The 5,842-nt window shown below is 37.7% G+C and overlaps 1 protein-coding gene across 1 annotated transcript in view; it reads left to right on the plus strand.

Moving 5' to 3' along the window:
- Window positions 1–5,842, plus strand: part of LOC106883329 (transient-receptor-potential-like protein) — a 179,707-nt gene that overhangs the window by 10,691 nt on the left and 163,174 nt on the right. Inside the window, exon 2 of the mRNA XM_052973725.1 lies at window positions 5,471–5,667. The gene's annotated coding sequence lies outside the window, so the exon portion shown is untranslated. The remainder of the gene's footprint in view (window positions 1–5,470; window positions 5,668–5,842) is intronic.

The raw sequence follows: 5,842 nt of genomic DNA on the forward strand, positions 1-5,842 counted from the left end.
TATATATATATATATATATATATATATATATATCAGAAGGACGTGTTATACTATTCCACATATACAAAAACAGCTATACCAACAATCCAACATACCTCCATCATCCGCTGCCCCATGGATATCATTATTGTTTCGACATCTGCACTAAAATAACTGTTGTTTGGGAACAACAAACCAAAGAAACCAGAACTTTGGAACACATTTACCCAATCTATATACGTGTTTGTGTGTGTGTGTGTGTGTGTGTGTGTGTGTGTGTAAACAAGACGAGCTTCTTTCAGTTTCTGTCTGCTAAATCCACTCACAAGGCTTTGGTTGGCCCGTGGCTATAGTAGAATGTCCAAGGTGCTACACCGTTCAGCCCCATAACCATGTGGCTGGGAAGCAAAAGCATGTGTTTACATATATTGTCTACTGGTTAATTCAAGCTTAGTACTACCGTTCTTCCTGCATTTAAGGATTTCTGCCATATGTACAAGGCTAGACATTTTTGTGAGATTTCCTGGGGTTTTCAATCGAATTAATCTATACAAATAATATTTAAACGGTAAAGACCCCCTTCGGTCATGAATGACCATGGGATTGCACCTAGAGAATTACCCTCCGAGGCACAAGTCCGGGCAAGGTTGTTTATGGAAGACCAACAGTGGCCAATGCATACCAGCCTCCACTCTCCATGCTACCGATGTTACCCAAGAGAAAGCAAAGGGGCCGATACAGCTTGACACCAGTGACGTCACGACTCATTTCTACAGATAAGTGAACAGGAGCAACATGAAATAAAGTGTCTTGCTCAAGAATACAACACGCAGCCCGGTCTAGAAATCAAACTCACTATCTCATGACTGTGAGCCTGACGCTCTTAGCACTGACCCATATACTTTATTCTATCGAACTTCAAAAATAAATAAGTAAAAGGAATTACTAATTCTTGACAGCTTTGAATTTAACATTTAAAGTAATATACGCTAATACACTGAGATATTTCATCCACCTTCCAAAAGATTAGGCCAATCAACTTTTATTCTATCACTGTTTCATCAATTAGAATAAATAAAATTTGAATAAATATAGTCGCAGATGTGGCTGTGTGGTAAGAAGCTTGCTTCCCAACCATATGATTCCGGATTCACTCCCACTGCATGGAACCCTGACCAAAGCCTTGTGAGTTGATTTGATAGTCGGAAACTAAAAGAAACCCGTCGTATATATGTATATATGTATATACGCGCGCGTGTGTGTGTGTGTGTGCGCGCGCGTGCGTGTTTGTGTGTGTTTGCCTCCCACCATCACTTGACAAGCGATGGTGTATTTACGTCCCCGTAATTTAGCGGTTCAGCGAAATAGGACCGACAGAATAAGTATTAGGCTTACAAGGATTAAATCCCGGGGTCGATATCTTCGACTAAAATCCTTTAAGGCAGTGCTCCAGCATGGCTGCAGTCAAAAGACTGAAACGTGTAAGAGAATAAAAGAATGTTCTTCCACACGAGACTAATCTTATATTTACTAATATTAAAATGCTTAACGGTATTTCGTCCGTCTTTACGTTCTGAGTTCAAATTCTGCCGAGATCGACTTTGCCTTTCGTTCTTTCGGTGTCCAAAACATAGTTACCAGTTGAGCACTGGGGGTCGATGTAGCTAATTTAGCCACTCATCCGAAATTGCTGGCCTTGTGCTAAATATTTTAAACGAATATTAAAATGCGTAGCAATATTTCGACTTCACTCTCTGAGTTCAGATTCTACCGTGGTTAACTTTGCCTTTCATTCTTTCGAGGTCGATAAAATAAGTTCCAGTTATGTACTAAAAGCTCGATGTAATTGACTCACCCACTCACCTGAAAATGCTGGCCTTATGCCAAAATTTTAAACTAATATTTAATGAAAATCTCCATCCCATCTTTAGACTGCTGCGACGGTGTATAGCAGCATCATGTGACCCGATCGATCACGCGATCTCGTCATATACCTAAGTAATATTCGATCTCAGTTAAAAGTTCACAGCGTAATTTGTGGCCAGAAAATCCAGTATTTTTCACGTACTTCCATTAAAAGTGGACCCCAGATTTTTAAATGCAATATTATTATCAGTTTGAATATGCTAGTGGCAGGGTCAGACTCGTAAACAAGCCCAATTCACTGTGTTTTGTCATGGAGAAAATTTGTACACCTAAACCAGCTCGCAGCACCGTCGATCCAGACTGAGATGCAAGCATTTCGGAGCAATTTACTTACGGTCAGCTGCTGATTAGTGCTACCAGCCGACGTACGACTACTGAAATAACATTAGAGACAGTATCTCTCTTATCAGCTCAGAGTGCTATCATCCGGTTTCTATGACTGAAGAAGAGATAACCACTCCGAAATGTTTGCATCTCACGGTCTGGATAGGTAGCGCAGCGAGCTGATTCAGGCGTAGTTACACCATTTGTCTATAGTGAGAAATTTTCTCCATGCAAAACAGAGTGAATGGCTTGATTACAAGTTCGAACTTACCACTGGCACATTCGAACTAGTAATAACATTGCATTTCTACACATCATTGCTTAGTGCTTCCGCATCATAATTTACTTGCAGTCAGCTGCCAATTAACGCTACCAACCGACGTATGTTGACTGGAATAACATAAGAGAGATTGTCTCTCTTATCAGCTCTCAGCGTCACCGTCCGGTTTCTGTGATTGAAGAGGAGATAACCACTCCGAAATGTTTGTATCCAACAGTCTGGATAAATGACATTGCGAGCTGGTTTAGGTGTGTTTACAGCAAGAATTTTTCTCCGTGGAAAAACACAGTGAATGACTTGTTTACAAGTTCGAACTTTCCACTGATACATTCAAACTGGTAATAACATTACATTTACCATATCACTCCTTAGCGCTCCCGTCTCCTAGATTTTTAGGTCCGTTTCAACATACATAAAACCAAATATAGTGTATCATTAGATATACAACTTGATCTACATTTTCTAACAGCCTAAGCGTGGGCACATAGTCAATATATCCAAGAACAGAAGGAAGCTTTAGTTACACAGACATTCTGGAACGTATTGCCACATGTTGTTTAGAAGTATTTACATCATTTGTCTACAGAGAGAATCTTTTTCTATGATAAAACACGGTGATTTATCAATGATTGTTTTATAGCAACACATGTGTTTTGTTTTATTCAATCATACGTAAATTACTATGAAGCTACGTGTTTTTATTCTGTAATTATATATACAGAAAATAAAGCTTTTGCTCATTAAAATTTCAACCCAAATTCAAAATGAATTTCAGTCACTGAAAAAGTAGTAGCTACATAAAAGTCGACTCCATAAATTTAAACTTTAAAAAATGGCCTGAAAATCTTGACTTTTACTTGATATCCACGGTAATTACTATAAAATAATTTCTGATCAAAAAATAACTTTTCCTAGTAAAGGTGCGTGGATGAACTGTTAGGGTATTCGGTTCGTTATCGTAAATTCAGTTTCTGGTGGTGCGTTGTATCCTTGAACAAAACACTTTATTTCATGCTGCTCCAGTACATTCACCTGGTAAAAATGAATTGTGCCTGTAATTCAAAAGGCCAGACTTGACACATTCTGTGTAAAGTTGAATCTCTCTAAGGACTACTATAAGGGTACACGTGTCTGTGGAGAGCTCAACCACTTGCACGCTAATTTCACGAGCAAGCTCTTCCGTTGATCGAATCAACTGGAACCGATGGAGTGCCTGCTACTTTCCCCAGATGTTAGTGGGCATATAATATTGTTGTAAAAATCGATCAGAAGCTAAAAATGAATAAATTTCCAAAAGCACTCTAAGAATCTATCACTGTTTCTGTGAAATATATACTTCTATGCAATATTTCAGATACATAGGTGCAAGACTGTAGCCAACATGACTCGTTCCTTAGTCATTCATTAACTTATATACATATACATACACGCTCATATATATACACTTTTTGTGTATATATATATATATATTGTGTGTGTGTGCGTCTGTACTCACACAAACGTTTGGTGATGCAAACAGAAAAATAAAACTCAAAACATGAGCATATAAATTTCTTTTCATTATTCATAATCGGCCAAAGTTACAGAGTAACTCAAATGTTCATAACAAACAAATTTAGAATTATGAATATATACATATATGTGTGTGTGTGTGTGTGTGTGTGTGTGTACATTGTCACTTTTAGTCGTACATTGTTAAATTATCTAAGTTGTGTATTTTTTACTCATATCTCATATGTACGTTTATAAATGTGTATTAACATATTTGTGTGTGTACATAAATGTGGGGCCAAGAGTTTCGTTCAATAGCTTATCAAACTACTTTCAGATCAAAGGGACTACATTTATATGCCAGTTATAATAATATTTCACTGGATTGTTCTGGAACAAATTATAAAAATAATTATAAGGTAATATGGGCGCGCACACACACTCGGTGATAACTCGAACAAATCAGAATTACGGAGCCCACCAAAGAATTAAAGATTAAATCTCATTCCATATATGTCCATGTATGTTAAGTACACTAATTCATTTTGTCTGACTGTACTCTCCAAATGGTTTGTGTGAACTCTCGCCAATGTTAAAAATTATAATTTATGTGCCTGTAACTTGCCCCAGAGTGGAGGCGCAATGGCCCAGTGGTTAGGGCAGCGGACTCGTGGTCATAGGATCGCGGTTTCGATTCTCAGACCGGGCGTTGTGAGTGTTTATTGAGCGAAAAACACCTAAAGCTCCATGAGGCTCCGGCAGGGGATGGTGGCGAACCCTACTGTACTCTTTCACCACAACTTTCTCTCACTCTTACTTCCTCTTTCTGTTGTGCCTGTAATTCAAAGGGTCAGCCTTGTCACACTCTGTGTCACGCTGAATCTCTCCGAGAACTATGTTAAGGGTACATGTGTCTGAGGAGTGCTCAGCCACTTGCACGTTAATTTCACGAGCAGGCTGTTCCGTTGATCGGAATCAACTGGAACCCTCGACGTCGTAAGCGACGGAGTGCCAACAACAACAACAACAACTTGCCCCAGATGTCTGTAAAAGTCGATCAGAAGCTAAAATAAACAAATTTCTAAAAGTACTCTAAGAATCTATGACTCTTTCCTTGAAATGTGTACTCCTCTGCAATATTTCAGATACATAGATGCAAGACTGTAGCCAACATCTTGAAGCAAAAATCATGCATTCACTTTAAGCTGTTAAATCTGTATAATAGGGGTGAGTATCAGGAAAGAAGTGAAGAGTTCGATACAGTTTTACTTCCTAGTCGAAACCATTTAATTTCCCTTACACCGGATATACATGTATGAGTGACTATGCATATTATGGACACTTGGTTTTAGTTTATTTCCTCATGAAGACTTCTGTTGTTGTTTTTTTGTTTGTTGTTGTTGTTTTTTTTTAACTATCATATCATAATATCATAACCGATATAATATATATTTTTTTCTTTATTTTCAGAAATAAAAAGCGAAACAGCAACTAAAGAACACGAAAAGGAAACGAAAGATGAACATGAATAAGAATTATCAGTATGGTAAACATGGAATTTACACACATTGAAATGCAACAGACGTCTGAACACTAGTTCCCGACCATCATTGTAACATACCTAATATCAGAGGTTGTAGTGAAGCTAACGACGACAACAGTATAATGTAAGTACCAGTTATATAAGGCTCTTTTATTATGAATGTAACATATTTATATATATTTGAATATGACAACTGCCTGATAGTCGAAACTTCGAACTTACTGTCAACTTTTTCCTAGTATATATATATATATATATATATATATATATATGTATGTGTGTGTGTGTGTGTGTGTGTG

The sequence above is a fragment of the Octopus bimaculoides genome, chromosome 16, assembly GCF_001194135.2.
Source record: "Octopus bimaculoides isolate UCB-OBI-ISO-001 chromosome 16, ASM119413v2, whole genome shotgun sequence".
NCBI lineage: Eukaryota > Metazoa > Mollusca > Cephalopoda > Octopoda > Octopodidae > Octopus > Octopus bimaculoides.